At 36.2% G+C, this 17,253-nt stretch overlaps 2 long non-coding RNA genes across 2 annotated transcripts; both read right to left on the reverse strand.

Moving 5' to 3' along the window:
* Nucleotides 1–7,425: 7,425 nt before the first annotated feature.
* Nucleotides 7,426–11,088, reverse strand: LOC118271949 (uncharacterized). The gene is made up of 2 exons (XR_004783333.2): nucleotides 10,700–11,088; nucleotides 7,426–7,719 (listed from the first exon to the last, which is right to left on the reverse strand). It is a non-coding gene; the product is annotated as an uncharacterized LOC118271949 (long non-coding RNA).
* A 2,443-nt stretch (nucleotides 11,089–13,531) lies between these two features.
* LOC118271921 (uncharacterized) lies at nucleotides 13,532–15,544 on the reverse strand. Its single transcript, XR_004783332.2, has 2 exons — nucleotides 15,456–15,544; nucleotides 13,532–13,955 (listed from the first exon to the last, which is right to left on the reverse strand). It is a non-coding gene; the product is annotated as an uncharacterized LOC118271921 (long non-coding RNA).
* Nucleotides 15,545–17,253: the final 1,709 nt, after the last annotated feature.

The raw sequence follows: 17,253 nt of genomic DNA on the forward strand, positions 1-17,253 counted from the left end.
GCCCCTATATATTTCAACCCTTACAGATCTCTCGGGGCTTTTCGTTTTAACCTTTTAGGTGATGTATGTTTGGATGATTGCTAAGTCTTTTCCTGTAGGATATCAAAAACTGTTTTATTTCTTCTTGTACTGTTCTAATTTGAAGGTCCTGGTGTAATTGATGATTTGTTATGAACCAAGGAGGATTCGTAATTATCCTGAGCATCTCTGGAATCTTTTTTTTATCGTCATGCCTTTTTTCAGAGGCAGAGGTGCAAATTATGACACTTAATGATACTGTATAATGTAATGTACTGGTGAAACGTTCACCGGTTGGTTTGATGTAATGGGGTGAGCATATACTGGGCACAATTTCAGACTCCGTGCTAACAAGCTCAGTAATTAAATAATACCTAATAAGTCAATTTCAAAACAAATACAACTCTATGCTTATGCCTTAAATATTTTAACACAATAAGGTCCTTACAATAATCAAGATCAACGAGACATTAAATTAATTATTTATATTTAATTGATGAATGATAAACTTATCGTAATGTATAGTAAATATTCGATTAATTATCCCGACAGTCCTTTCAACGGTAACAATACGAAATTGATAAATAATGGCTCTTAATGACTGTTGTGTTACAAAACAAAACATTAACAATTTTATATTAATTTGAATAAAGCTGATAAAATCTGTATTGATTTTTCTTCAAACGGATAAGGTTATATATATTTTTTTTGATGTTGGAACATCCAATGACTTCTACAGCCTTGGGCGATGCGAGATGTGTCAGACTATGTCTGAAGATTACAATCTATCCACGGAAATAGAAAAATAAATGGCCAATTACAATTACAATCAAACGGAACTCATAATACATTTCCACTTTGAACAACTTCCTAAGTGTCCCTTAAATATTTAACTGTTCATTTAAGATTCTGTCGGCGCTGGAACACGGCCAGGTGTGAGATCGTCTAATTTAATTATTTGTACTTTTAAGATCTGATTGCATGACTTCGTGCCTGTTTTTTGTTCAGCAGATCCATTGCTGAATGCAATGAAGTTGTGGTAACATATAGTACGATTAATAAAAGCTGTATCTTACACCATAGAAAAATATTTTATTTATTAAATCGTATCGTCGTATCGTCACACCTTTTTATCCCAGAAGAGGTGGGCAGAGGTGCACATTACCGCACGTAATGCCACCGTACAATATACACTGGAACTGTTCATCATTTAGGTACGTTATATTTATTTCCTAGCCTATGTCAATAAAGGCCCCATTATAGGTCTGAAAATTAATTTTTTTTATTTGCTAAAGTGCTGGTACATTTTTTAGATCTTAAACTTATAAACAGTAGTACAGATCCCTTGATCCCCTCAAACATTCACAGAATGAAGCACCCACTCGCCCAACGATGTGTTTATTAGATACTCTCATAAATAGTACCTATTTAATATCTAAGTCTAATCTTCTTCATCGTAAGGAAATACGAATTTCGAAGCATCCTTCCTTCTGTCACCTCCCTCTATCAATCACGGACCCGAAATGACCTTAACTGGGTCACGAAATGTGATCCTTAGGCCCTTGTCCGAGTGACGAGACACTTACGTTCCTGACAAGGTTAGTATGTATGCTTTGGCCCTTTGTGTTATGAAATATGAGGATATGATTATTCTTATTAGTTAAACGATGCCTTCAGGATGCTTTTCCAGCAGAAATGTGATATGTAGCTAGTTTTTTCTTTCGTTAAGCAATCGCCGCCGCCCATGGACACTTGAAACACCAGAGGCGTTACAAGTGCGTTGCCGGCTTTTTGGCAGTTAGGAATTTAAGGGTTGTTGTTCGGGAATCGGGGATGAGGAAGATTGGGAAGGGGAGAATTGGGCTTCCGGTAACTTCACTCATACAACGAAACACAATGATGTAATAGCTAAGCTGTGAAACTATGTGACCGTTTCCACTGATATTAAGCTATGTAGCTCTACGAGTAATATAAATGTTATTGTTCTCGTCGGTTTCTATTATTTTACTTAACTCTACAAATGGCGGTCAGATATCTCAAGTTCAATTCACGGATCAGGCAGAGCATTAGTGGGCTCTTTTTTTTTTTTTTTGAAAAATTCTCAGTAGTAGTAGCACGAAGTCTAGAATTGTGGCCAATATATGGCTATAGGCCCACCCTATGTAATGTGCACCTCTAGCTACAACTTCAGGGATAAATGGCGTGACGATAAAGAACTCCACAAATACTTAAAATTGAATCATCACAACAACAATACTTCGTAAGAAACAAAAAAAACAATAATTCTTATTATTCCCTTTGCAACCCACAATAGTTTGTGAAGTTGCAATACAACAACTTGATCCAAGTAGCCAAGTTATTTACAAATACCGAACTCCGTAATGAACGTTCCTTCGCTAACTATATTAAAGTTTTGGTTCAACCACCGAATGGAATGGTATCAATGTTACAATCCCAATGCAAACTATTGCTGCTACTACTACGATCGTTCATTTCTAGTTCCTAGAATTGCTTAGTTTTAGTCTTATAGTTAGACAAGGTCTCTGACCTCCAGGTAAGAAAATTAAGATTGGTCCTGTACTTTTTTTTAAAGGGGTAAAATCATCCAATGACTTCTACCATCATAGGCGAGGGGAGAGGTAGTGTCAAACTCCTACTAACTAAAAACCAACCCGTTCCTACTCGTGCTTTTCGAACTGGAGCCCGGACTGTCTAGTGGGTTACCGAAGACGATTGGTACCGAGGATACCGAAGATTTTATTTATTTACATATTCACAATTACATTTAGAACAAACTAGTCATCTTGTCAGCTTGCAAAGGTGCTTGTGACCATCTGACCACACTTTAGTGGAATGTCTAGTAATGTTGTAAGGACGCTAAATAAACATTCCTAGACTAAGACGAAATTTTGGTCTAACTACTAAACTTTGGTAGTTAGGAAGAAACTGTACTAGCTTTTGACATGATCTTTACTTGAGTTTGGTTCATTATAAATATTATTATTAGAATTTATGACGGGATATTTACGATGTTTATTCACTTCGATGAGTTCGAATAAGATATTGAGATCGAAGTAAATAAACATGGTAAATATCCCGTCATAAGTTCTAATAATAGTGTTAGTGACCATGTCAGTTTAAAAACTTATATCATTATAAATATTTTGTCAAACAATCTAACTCATTTCTATCACAATTCGATTAAAATCTCTCATTACAACATGTCTATCACATAAATAAACATATATGTATTACACAACGAGCCGTCAACTCACTTGCATTATTGTTTAACTGGCATTTTCTCGTGGATTATAGAAAGAATAAGAATATAGAAAATATTCTTTTAATGTTTTAATGATCACAAGAAGTATTTCTCTACCTTTAGTTGGATTACTCAGATCAATCCGTGTAATATAATTGGCTGTTATCTATTCACTGCTAACAAGACGGCACTGGGAGTAACTTCGTCGGTGCACTTCCTAGCCAACTCGATTTTTCATCAGGTATAACTGCTCTCAATTTTTCATAAAATTGTCTGTAACTTCACCGAACTATCTTATTTATTTATTTATACACTTGATTGTGTAAATAAATGCGGCATTACGTGCCTTAATGTGCACCTCTGCCTACCCCTTCGAACATAAAAAGCAATTTGCAAGTACCAAATAAATAATACATACACTAAAGAAACATACTATACATGCATGTATGTGTGTGTGTATTTGTATGTATGATAATTAATATTTTAATGAAAATATTTATTGTAACATGCTAATTTATATCAACAACGTCAACAAATCCATATTTTTGGAATAGCTAATGTAATAAAACATTATCAATTATATTATTATAGGAATAGGTGATAATAATAATGACAATTTATAGATAATTTAATTAATTACACAATAAACAATAACACAATACAAGTTCATAGAAAACAGCGGACGTGCGAGTATTAATAAATATTTATTCACGTACAAACGCGTATCACAAATAGATCAACAGACCGTGTTACCAAATGTGGGAGAAATATTCATCATTCATCATTATCAGGTATTGTTACAGCGACGAACAAGTTTGTCTGTTTGTCTATGACTTGTTAACGGATAAACACAACGTCACGCCTTTTATCCCCGAAGGGGTAGGCAGAGGTACACATCACGGCACGTAATTCCGTTACACAATGTACACCCACTTTCCACTATTTGTGTTATAACTCCCATGTATATATAGGGGTGAGCCTATTGCCATATCCTGGGCACAATTCCAGACTCCGTGCCACTACCGAGAAATTTTCGAAAATTCGAAAAAAAGCCCAGTAATACTTTGCCCGACCCGGGAATCGAACCCGAGACCCCTTGTTCGGCAGTCGCACTTGCGACCACTCGACCAACGAGGCAGTCAACTTTGTTAACGGATAAAATGTTCGAGCATTTGTGATGGAATGATAGAAAAGTGTATCTGATTTATTTGTATCAACTGTCCGGAATAGTTTATTGTTTTGGTCTATGGTCCTTCCTTACATTAGAAAGATTTGATATTATTTCCAGGTTAACTAAAAAAATTACGGTTAGCTCACGTAAATATATAGAGAAAATCTCTCTATGAAGAGTCCCTCTGTGACTCGAAACTAGTATACCTTTTCTCCATATACATTTAAGTAACGAAAAAATATATTATAGTATTATTAGTATGTCTCACGATAGTTGTCACAAAAATATAATATCCGTGCTTGACGCATGAAAATAAGCAGTATAAAACTCCAGATTTATCAAAGAACACTGCTGCCTTGTCTCTATCTAATGTGTAGTACCTTAATCGACAATATTCGCGGAACGAGTGGGGTTTATGATAAATACATTCTAATACTTACTACTACTTAAGGTTTAAAGGAAAAGTTAATTAATTCATGCGTAACAAAAAATAAAATAAAAATGTATCGCTGCGAGCAAAACCACGTGAAAAAGCCAGTCAAACAATAATGCAAGCGAGTTCATGAGTTGACGGCTCGTTGTGTAATATTCACCGAAATCTACAAATATTGGGTTTGTATCAATTTATAGTGTGTTCGCTTGTTTGCTGAGCAAACATGCGTAGTCCGGTAATTTACTCAAAATTTGGTGTTACTTCACAAATTTGAAGCACCTAAGGTCTTTGTGTTTTAGGAAAATACCTTAATGATAGTGTTCATTGTCGTTAGTTTTGAACTATCCAGCAATTAGGCAAATTACTCTTCTCACATGAAGAAGTAATGCATCAATCACTATCAAAGTCAAAGTCAAAGTCAAAATCATTTATTTCAAATAGACCAGGAAGGCACTTTTGAACGTCAAAGCATATATAATAATATTAATAACGTCTGTCTGTCGGTCAGTCCTCTAGTGAAGCTATTTGCTCGTTCCAAAGTGTAGATTCCTATGGAGAAGAACGAGCAAGAAACTCCATAGGTTACTCTTTTTCAATCAGATTTACAATACAATTCTTGGTTACATTGTTTCGATTACTTCAACTATGTGAGAACAATGTAAAACTAATATACAGTCAAGGCGATAGAAAAAAAAATAACCTAGAGGACATTAAAAATTAATGCAGTCCGGAGCTGACCAGTCCCAGTTGGCGGCACCAATTCACGAACATGACACACACACCAGCACCACTCAACTCAACCATGTTGCAGGGAATCGAGCGATCCAATGCCCGTGCCACCGCCAATGAGACCTTTGAGTGAGCATGACAACTCCAAGCTGACATAAATGCATTCTACTAGTCTAATTTGATTTTCAGTTAATTACAGGGCTCTCACATTTACACTTCTCACTATACTTGCTCATTGTCAAAGTCAAATCATTTATTCCATAGAAATAAACAAGAGTCTGTCAGTCTGTCCGTCAGTGAGGCTAGGTGCTCGTTCCAAAGTGTAGCTTCGAATGAAGAAGAACGAGTAAGAAACTCCATTAGTTTTTTGTAACAATGCAGTAGCGAAGCTGTCGCACGTTTCCATCGATACAGTCGTGAAGTGCACATAATAGTAACATGCATAAGTAGCGATGGGCCCGCTGTCGTGCTTTTGGTGAATGTATGCTGTCGTGCATTTACTATAATAAAAAGTCACCATGGGCGAGGGCCCTAAAAGTTTAAGTCTCAACAACCATCTATTTTTAAGTGAAGACAAAACAAATAATCACAATCATTGTTATGACATGACCACATTTATAAATAACAATTTGCCACAATTTTATTACTTACAAGAAATCAACAGTTCCTATCTTGTTTTATTGCTTTACTCACACTTTATACAGTCATTTTGCATACATTAAATGGCACAATAATTGCTATTTTAATCGCCTATCTTAGTCCTACCGGCCCTTCACTTTAATATCTTCCGCGTTTAAGTTCCAAAGGTAATATTGTTCTAGAAATGATTATTATTCAACTTCACGCCTTTTATCCCCGAAGAGGTAGGCAGAGGTGCACATTACGGCACATAATGCCGCTATACAATGTACACCCTCTTTTCACCATTTGTGTTTTAAGTCCCATGCAATAGGGGGTGAGCCTATTGCCATATACTGGAAACAATTCCAAACTCCGTGCTACTAGGTACTAAGAAATTTTCGAAAAACCGAAAAAAACCCAGTAATACTTTGCCCGACCCGGGAATCGAACCCGAGACCCTTTGTTCGGTAGTCGCACTTGCGACCACTCGACCAACGAGGCAGTCTAGAAACTTGTGGATTATTGAAAAAAATACTGCGAAATAGAAAAATACCTTATTTTAACTTTTACTTTCTTCTTGGTTTGCTTCACAGGGTATTTAGAATCAGTACAACTTGTCTAATCTTTAATTTTCCCTTATTAGACGTCGTCGTATAATTCGTCACTCAATCTAACCATCTTTTCTTTGATCATCACCTTCCTCAATAATACAATAATACAAAGATGATTAATACAAATTACTTTCTAATTAAAAATCTGGTATACAATGTGTAAGAAAAAGGGGTATACATATCATTCGCACGGTTTCTAGATAGCATAACAAACGATACGGGAAGGGTTTTTTAAACTCATGTTTTCATGGTACCAAGTTATGAATTTTTCAAATCTTGCCGGCGTGCGGGTCAAAATTACGTAGACAGGTACTAGGCGATCAGATTAACAGAATAAATGTTTCGTAATATTAGCGAGTGACCCCTGTAGTGTTGTGACACGTTTGTATGATTTGAAATCAAGAACTATGCGATATTATCCAAGTATTTGGTACTAATTTTTTTTAAACGTATTTTAAGCTGAAATTTTGTGTAGAGATTCTATTCAACCTGTATTCATCAGGGCTTCTTGATGTATATGGGTATTTTGTTACACGTTGTATAGCAGTTATTACAGATACTATGAAATGAAACAATGACAAAATAAACAATCCTTTTTATTTTAAACCTTTCAGTACATAGAACAGGCTTGCGTTGTTCAAATCCACTTTCTAGCACAATGATATGTATTTTTTAGAATAATGCAATATTTTATTCACTTATCTCTAGGTTTCTCACGGAAATATTCATTATATCCACTTTGTCGTTGACCATAAAACCCTGGACGAGCATATAAGAAGACCTTATTGGTATTTGAATCTTGGCAGAAGGAAGGAGCTACCAGGTACAGAAAGCTGAACAGCACCAAGATTAAGAATTTCGGAGACATGATGACCTGAAAGCAAATTGAAAGAGAATTTGTGATTAGGACGAATCGATAATTAGGTAGAAGAAAATAAGAAAAACAGTTTAAGTATGGGAGAGCCATGCTTCAGCACGAATGGGCCGGCTTGACCGGAGTGATACCACGGCCTCACAGAAAACCGACGTGAAGCAACGCTTGCAATATGTTTCGTTGTGTGAGTGAGGTTACCGGAGGCCCAATTCCCAATCCCCGATTACCCAACAACCCTTAAATTCCTAACCCACAAAAGGCCGGCAACGCACTTGTAACGCCTGTGGTGTTTCAAGTGTCCATGGGCGACGGCGATTGCTTACCATCAGATATCTATCTGCTCGTTTACCGGCTTAAGACAGTTTGTTTGTACCGTTATAAAATAATGCATGCAAAACAATGAAATAATTTAAAAGTAAATAAATAAACAAATCGGCGCAAAAAGGCCAGTGCTCAGCTAAAATGCCGTAGCCCGAGTTCGAGACACGGCGCTAATTTTCAGCACTAGCCAGTACTATGTTTACTTAAACACACTTTTTTTAAGAAGGGAAAATCATCCAATTATTGCTCTCACCTTAGGTAAGACGAGAGGGAGTCAGACTCGTACTGACTAAAAACCACCCCGTTCCAATCCTGCTTTTCAAACCGGAGCCCCAGTAAACCAAGCTACTACACACTAATATTTATAATCGAATTGATCTAAAGAGCTACATTCAGTACAAATCCAACTATGTATACATAATAAAGAAGTCTTCTTACATAAACTAATAGACAATTTAAAAGAAAATCGTCCTTCTTCAATGTCACAGAAGGGTCAAATTTCTACGAACTCTTCTCTTTGTTAGATTTACCTTGTTAGCATGTAAAGAGATTTGTAAAGGAACGTAATCTTTTGGATAAACGTAATAATCTATATCTTCAGTCGTCTATCTATACATATAATAAAATCGTAGAAAAGTGCTGTCTGTACATTGAAAATAAAAATAAAAAAAATAGCAGGGGTTATTGTTATGTCGATGTCGAACCCAAAAATGTAATTAACTTTTTTTTGTCTGTTTGTCTGTTTATCTGTTTGTCTGTTTGTCTGTTTGTCTGTTTGTCTGTTTGTCTGTTTGTCTGTTTGTCTGTGTGTCTATGCGCGCTAATCTCAGAAATGGCTGATCCGAGTTGGATGCGGTTTTCACGAATATATTTTGGTATGCTTCAATTTACATTTAGTGTTTGTTTCATGTCAATCGGTTCATAAATAAAAAAGTTATGTCAAATTAAAGAATCACGTCGAACACTATTCTATGCTTATACCATTAATCTCGGCCACTATTGACGGATTTGGTTGAAATTTGGTACAGATATAGTTTAGAACCTTAGAAAGGACATAGGATAGTTTTATTTCAAAAATCAAAAAATAAAAATAGAAATAGTTCGCGCTATGGTTTCGTTACATTCATTTGGTTGGGTATCGGCCGAGCGCTTCGGTACTATCGTAGAAAAAGTGTATTATCAGTCGTATGATTATTTGTCTGTAGTGGTCCTGCTGTTTCGTATATTCTAAATAAATTGGTTTCGTTGTATTTGTCAATTAATAAGTTTATTTTTTGGGTTTTTCTGGTTTTCTGGTTAAATTATTTAACGTAGGTTTAGTTTGATATCGATTATTAGTAGTTACTGTAGTTAGTTTTTTAATAAAATTGTAAGTCTAATTTATTAATTAATTAGATAGATTAGATTTAAGTCGTTTCTTTTAAATTATTTAGTTTAAGCTTGGTATTATAGCATAGAGGATAGGTTGTAATATAATTTCTTTTTTAAATGTTATAAATTCGTAATTCGTAGCTTTCTTTAGTTTTAAGTTAGTTTTCATCTTAAGTTCGGAAAGATTATAATATTTCTTTAGTTTAAGTTGTTTTTTAAACAATTTTTTCAATGCCCTAAGTGTGTATACATCTATTAAATTCAAACGCAGAGCTCATTATGTTAGTTTCGGTAGGTTCCTGTTCCTTATTGGGCGGGAGGAAACGCCCGGGTGTCATCACTGCGAGGACCGCCCGGAGGACACAGTAGAACATACAGTGGCGGTGTGCCCTGCGTGGGCTGAGCACCGCCAAGTCCTCAGAGATGTGGTCAGCGACGGCGACCTCTTGCGCCCGGCACTGGTTCAAGCCATGGTGCGGAGCGAGAGGGATTGGGATGCCGTCTCCTCCTTTTGCGAAGCAGTCATGCTAGCTAAGGAGGAGGCGGGGCGCGTGAGGGAACAAACCTCCTCACGCCCCAGCCGTCGCGAGAGACATTCCGGGCGTCGGAGATCGCGGGATGATCTCCGGCCACCGTAAGTGCGGGCCTGCGGATGGCGAGCAAGGGTAGCTCACCGCCCGAACAGAACCAGACCCGTGCGTACGGCGCGTAGCGTTCCGCGCGCGCCTCAAAGAGCCATCAGACCACTACAGATGGGGCCCAGTAGGGCTGATGCCTGATCCGGAGCTGCGGACTACCTAGCGGGTTTACCGGGGCTCCGGCTCGAAAAGCAGAAGGAACGGGGTGGTTTTTAGTCAATAAGAGTCTGACACTACCTCTCGCCTCGCCCAAGGCGGGAGAAGTCATAGGATGATTTTCCCCCCTCAAAAAAAAAAAAGAGCTCATTATGTTGATTTTTGAAGAGTTCCCTGGAATATCTTCTACGTCTCATTTTTGAAGAGATTCCGCGAGATTGGGACCAAAAATTTGCCGGAAGTCACTATTCCACGCGAACGAAGTCGCGGGCAAAAGCTAGTTTAAAATATATTTTTAGGATCAGAAGCCGGAGTTTATTAAAAAAAACCAACTAGCAACACAAAATACAACTAATTTATTCTTATGTCTACACAATTTTATTAAATAACCAAAATCACAAGAAAATAACAAATTGAATCGTGATTGACAAACAGCCGTTAATCAAAAATAATAATCACCAATGCACTAAATAACCACAAAAGAAATAACTCACAGCAAATAGCGCCGACACCTCACGACCGTCCTGTGCGAAAGCCAACCGACACATGACTTGTTCGGCAAGCTTACCCCACTTAAATAGATTCGTGAGATGACGGTCACCAAATGCAGTAAACAAATAGCAATGTCATTGAAAAAATTATTGGAGAAGAACTAAAGAATTTTTTGATCAATATAATATTTGGAGAAGACATTTTAGGACATTTAAACTTTTTCAATAATGGATAGTTTTCAAAAAGTTAAATAATTTTTATATATGATTAGCTGAGTGTAAATTAGATAATAAGGTACGATGGGGTTGACGTATCCGTTTGGATAAAAACCCCTTAAATAATAAAGAAAAAAAAAATGCAGTAAACAAGTCCTAATTATCGTAACAATCTTTATATATATAATTCTTCTGTAAGTGTGTATGTCACTGAACTTCTCTTAAACGACTGGACCGATTTTAATGAAATTTTGTGTGTGTGTTCAAGAGGATCTGAGAATGGTTTAGATTCACAATTTTTTCCGCTGGACAATGTTTTTTTAATTAATTTTTAATTTAATAGTAGTTGTTGATTTTGGAATGTTTTACATTGGATCCGACAAATTTTCAAATTAAAGACGTGTAGACAGGACAACGTCTGTCGGGTCCGCTAGTATGTATATAAGTACGACAAGTTATTTTTCTCGTCTTACTGTTGTAACTATCTCTTCAAACTCGAAGACAACTTCAAACTTCGTTTTGGCGATGATAATTTTTAAGTTTCATAGCTTAATACTTTTCTAGACCCGTCATTGAACTTTAGATCTGATCTCGATTCTGTATAATATTCTTTCTGTATATTATTCCATAAATAAATGACACATTAAAACTACGTCAAACCAATGAATAGAAAAGTTGGTACATTCTAAAAATTAAATCAAATCTTATGTCAAAATCTTTTTATGTAAAAATCAAGAATTTTATCCATATCTTTTGATTTTAGGAGGTCTTGCATTTATTTAATTGAGAATTATACTATTTAACAATAAATCTATTTAACAATAATAGAAAAAAATATATCCTTACCAGCTTTTATCGCTTCTCAAGTGATGCCAAGTTTACTGTAAGAGCTACTAACTTTATAATGTATCTGCAATTGTTAAATTGGGCACACATTACTATAATTTATTTTAATCTTCACGCATTAATGTAATTTATCGGATTAACTTTATCGGTTATTCATACTTTATTTGTGTTGCATCATTCCTGTATTGGGAAAAATCATCATCAACTCATCACGTGACTGTTCACTGCAGGACTATAAGCCTTATGCTGTATGTAACAAGGTTTACTCTAATATCCACTCTTGGCAGGCATCCTGAAGATCCAAAGTCAAAGTCAAAGTCAAAGCATTTATTTCAATTAATCCTAAATTAGGCACTTTTGAAACGTCAAATTGAATTGTCCGTCAGTCTGTCTGTCAGTGAAGCTAGGCGCTCGTTCCAAAGTGTTGCTTCGAATGGAGAAGAACGAGCAAGAAACTCCATCGTTACTCTTTTCCAGTTAACTGCGCGACACCATGTTGCAATTTTTGTCTTGCTTATGAGCCCTCAGCGTGTCTTGAAGTTAGTCGAGATACCAATAAATATTTAAAACCAAAATTCTGAGCCTAGCTTAGTAGTTATCCTTGCAACCACGGTCTCGAAATAGAACTATAGATACTACTTACTTATGATACGAATTCTTTGTTTTAACAAAGATTTCAAAACCCCTTATTTTATTCAGATTATTACAAATATTATTCATTCATTCCACATGCTAAATCATGCATTAAAATTCATTAATAAAACGTTTGATATCATTCATAGCGTTTTTTCTGATAAATGGAGTAATGCGTTTTGGTAAACAAACATTATTTTTATATAACTTTTATTTATTTGACCTAAGATGTGGCGAGAAGGAGTGAAAGACTCTGACTGATTAAAAAGCCACCCCGTTCCTACTCCTGCTTTTCAAGCCAGAGCTCCGGAAACCCTCCAATGATTCCTTTCACCTAATTGGGAACAATGAGTTCGCAAATCCCAAGAATCATTATTACATGCACAATCACTCATCTGTAACCTAACCACCAGGTAGTCCGCAGCTGGAACAGTAATTGGGAACAATAGTTTGCAAATCTCGAAAATCATTATTACATACATAAATAGAACCAATCATCCCATTTCTTGACCCCTTCCCAATCTTCCCCATCCCCGATTCCCGAACCCTTAAATTCCTAACTCCTAAAAAGCCGGCAACGCACTTGTAACGCCTCTGGTGTTTCAAGTGTCCATGGGCGGTGGCGATTGCTTACCATCAGGTAATACGTGTGCTCGATTACGGCATGTTTCATAAAAAAAAAAACTCCAACGACTCGATACTCACCTGTGATTCTACCACTAACACAATGTCATCTAAGCGGTTAAAATAATACTGTAAGTCTGTTTGTCTAATTTATGTCTTACACAATTTGAGCATAATTTTCTCTTCTATTATTGCTAAGTGAAACAAATAAATTTGTAACACTAACTTATGTTTACAATATAAATCATTGTAATAGCAATCATTACCACTTCTGTTCAAGCCATCATATTAAGAATTAAATACGAACATTTGTTTGTTTGGATGTTGGTCCGTCAACCACGCAGAAGCTACTGAACGGATTTTAATGAAATCTGGTATACAAACAGGGCGTGACTTTGTTGATAGGGTACTTATCCCACGGGAATGCAGGCGAAGCCGCTGGCAAAAGCTAATAATACTACATAGATATTTATATCATTTCCAAATGGGTCGTAAATAAAAAAAACATCATTAAAATTAGTTTCAATTTCTTTATTTTTATAAATAGAATCCCTAACTTAATAAATTAACATAGGTATCAAAAAAGAATCAACAAAAATAATTAAACTAAATACATTCAAAGAGTATTCCTATTATTTTCATTAAAACCACTGGGTCTCTGAGGATAAGTCTGAGGGTTCTTTAAATTTTCAGCAACTTTGTCTCTATTTACAAAGAAGAAAGGTTGATTGTCCACTGGCAAGGCATTGAGTTGGTTCGCGTAGTTCCTGTCTCCGTTGAGCTGGGCTGGTATTGGTTCATTTGAAAATCTGTCGAATATGCCAGTGGCTGCTGGGGTTTCTGGGTATCCGATTGGTCGAAGTCCAGCGTAGAATGGCCGTTGGCAGAAGCAGGGTACGATGGCTAAGATGAGGATTAGAGCTGTGCGTGCCATGGTGATCTGGAAATGATAGAAAAATGGATTAAGGTTTTTATCTTATGTTGTTAGCTAAAGGATAATTTAAATAAGTAGAGACTAACTGCTATACTCAGAATCGTTTAATGCTTACTTAACCCGGTCATTAGCAATTGCTTTCGGAGCAAAATCGTTACTAAGGAATAGTAGTAGTAGAAAAGTAATCATTAAATGTCTCTAAGTTCAGCAGCTACTTTTGTATTAATAGAAAAATATTTTGTTTTTTTTTATATATAAAACGTTGCCCCACATTTTCTCCGATGTCGTGGGTGCGTTTACAAACATACAAGTTCACATACACATGACACCCAGACCCGAAACTTCAGTTTATGGATCACACAAAGAGTTGCTCCGTGCAAAAACCGAACCTGCTTCACGTTGCGCGGCAGCCGGTTGCCCAGCCACCGCACCAAACGTGCAGTCACATTGAAACACCATTAGGTTACAAATAGCATAAACACACTCATTTCCACGGTAGCATTCTTTTGTTTTTTAACTTTTCGTCAAAGTGGGTCATGATTCATATTTGACGGTTGTATGCTCTTCATGCAAATGCATTTTCGAAATGTACTCATTCTGTTGACACTAATTACTTAGTTACTTACTTAACAGAAAGTTAAAAAAAGACCTAATTTCTTTACCAGGAAAGTGTGCCCGCATGCAGTCTGGGCTTTCCCAGACTTTTACTTTCAGTACCGATGTCCGATATTAAGCTGACAACGATATTGATAAATATTTACAAAATGTGAAAGTTGGAAGTTATATTCTTTATCTTATCATTTTTTATAATTTGTATTGAACATTAAAATGTAATAAAATATCACGCATTTTAATCTCCGAGAGGGAGAAGTGAACTCACTTTTACTTCAGAATTGTTTTGTATTATTGTTTTGTATTAATATTAGATTTTTTTTTTAGTTACGCAAGTTTCCAAACGAAATATAGCAACTGGAACAAAGTTGGTGTTTACAATGAAAATGCTTATTTCTTTTAAACAATAAAAATAAGTAATAAAATGATCTATGAATAAAATTATCTATGGCAATAGATTCACCCCGTATTACACGGGACTTATAAAACAAAGGGTGATAAGTGGGTATATATTGTACAGCGGCATTAAGTGCCGTTATGTGCAGGTGCACGTCTGCCTACCCCTTCGCGAATAAAAGGCGTGACGTTGCATTGCGTGATCTATAAAACTACACCCCTTTTATGAAGAATATTGTTATAATCGTAAAATTAATGATAAACCACCCTAGCTATAAAGTAAACTAAGTAGAAAACATTCTGCACTATTTGACAATAACTTTAAACAAACAACTTTCGATTACTGACAAATAAACATTGGGACAAGTGAAACTTCATAAAAACAGTTTTAAGATAAATACACACAAAAAGAAACACTGCACAAAACCAAAGACAAACACCCTATTAACACAACACAAAATATAACATTATAAGTACTACAATCACACAAACAATTACCTGTATTTAAAAAAAAAATATTCTGTAAATACACAAACACAGTACTGTATCAACTGAGTATCTCAGTGCGAATGTACCAACACAGGCCGATCTTCAATATATAGTACTTTTAGTCCATACACTCAGTACTCACAAGTACACAACTGTACATGAAGCTATACAAAACCAGTATAAACTGACCCTCGAATGTTTACAAAGATCGTATAAAGCGAGACCAAGATAAACTGGTCTGTATAGATCGATGTGTTGTCATGTGTACGTAGTGAATTTTCCATAGACCTATGAATGTGTAGAGGGACAGATATTTCCCATTGTTAGAGGTAAATGCTTCTGTTATCAATGTTGACCTAGTTTCGTTTGAGGAGATTTTTGTTTATAAAAATTTCCATAATGTCATATCTGTTATTTTTAGGTAGGCTAGGTATTTCCTAATTGTCCTGCTGCTATGCAGGATAATTGAGATACATAGAAAGCTTAGCAACAGGACAATTGAGAAATACCTGGCGGTAAAGTCTCTTAGTCATCACGTTTATTCGCGGATCCAAACTTACATATTAGGTATACCAATTTAAAATTACAATTCCAGTATTTTTAATCATGTTTCAATTCACTGTATGTCAATGATGTCTTTTTTTAAGGGGGAGGGGGGAATCATTCTATGATTCCTTTCACCTTGGGCGAGGCGAGAGGGAGTGTCAGACTAAAAATGACCTTGTTCCTACTCCTGGCTTGTCTTAGAAGGTAAATAAGTAATAATAATTAATAAATAAATAAGCAACTTGTTAAAAACTTGACAGGCTTTCAACATGAGAAACGGGTTCGTATCATGTGAGTTCAAAACCTACCGACTGCAAATTACCAATGTGACTTTTTCCGAGTTATATGTACATTCTAAGATTATTTATACACCACTCTTATACAATGAAGGAAAACATCGTAAGGAAGCCTGGGCTTATAATTTCTTATTATAAGTTTGAAATCGCCAACTCACATTGAGGAAGAGTGGTGATTAGTGCGCAAACCTTTTCCTTGCGAGAAGAGGCCTTTGGAAAAGAAAAAGTAGTTTAAAAAGATTAGTTACTTAAGTCCTATTAATAGTATTACATAAACACAAACTAGTAGTACAACAATATTCAGAACCTTATCAAAAAATAACCTTTTGTTCTGAATGTACAAGATTTTCGTCTCAAAAAAGTCCTTCATTAAATTCCTTTGACCTTATTATTTAAGGGTTCATGAAACAAAAAAAAAATTGATTGATAGTCAGAGCCAACCTTTACTAAATCGCTTCGCTTTCGCTTCTAGATCGCTCACGCAGAACGTCGCGATAATTGAAGTGAAGAAGAAGACAGTCCTGATCCGGAGCTGCGGACCGCCTAGCGGGTTTACCGGGACTCTGGCTCGAAAAACAGGAGTAGGAAGGGGGTGTTTTTGACGATCCGATCAAAACCAACCGTATCTGCGCGCGTCTATGAGCCAGACCACCACAGATGGGACCCAATAGGGCTGATGATCGATCCGGAACTGCAGATAACCTAACAGGCTACCGAGGTTCCGGCCTAAGCAGGAGTAGGAACTGAGTAGTTTTTAGTCATTAAGAGTCTGACACCCTCCCGCCTCGCCCAAGGCGGGAGAAGTAATTGGATGATTTGCCCCCCCCCCCCAAAGTATACTTACAGTGCCAAAAACTAAATTCACAGTTCTTTAGCGATGCTACTGTCTTTCAAATAGGATTTCGCTAGACTGTTTTGTTTCAGCGATTTAAGTCCGATTAACAAAATCACGTGTATGAAATAAA

Source organism: Spodoptera frugiperda, chromosome 5 (assembly GCF_023101765.2).
Source record: "Spodoptera frugiperda isolate SF20-4 chromosome 5, AGI-APGP_CSIRO_Sfru_2.0, whole genome shotgun sequence".
NCBI lineage: Eukaryota > Metazoa > Arthropoda > Insecta > Lepidoptera > Noctuidae > Spodoptera > Spodoptera frugiperda.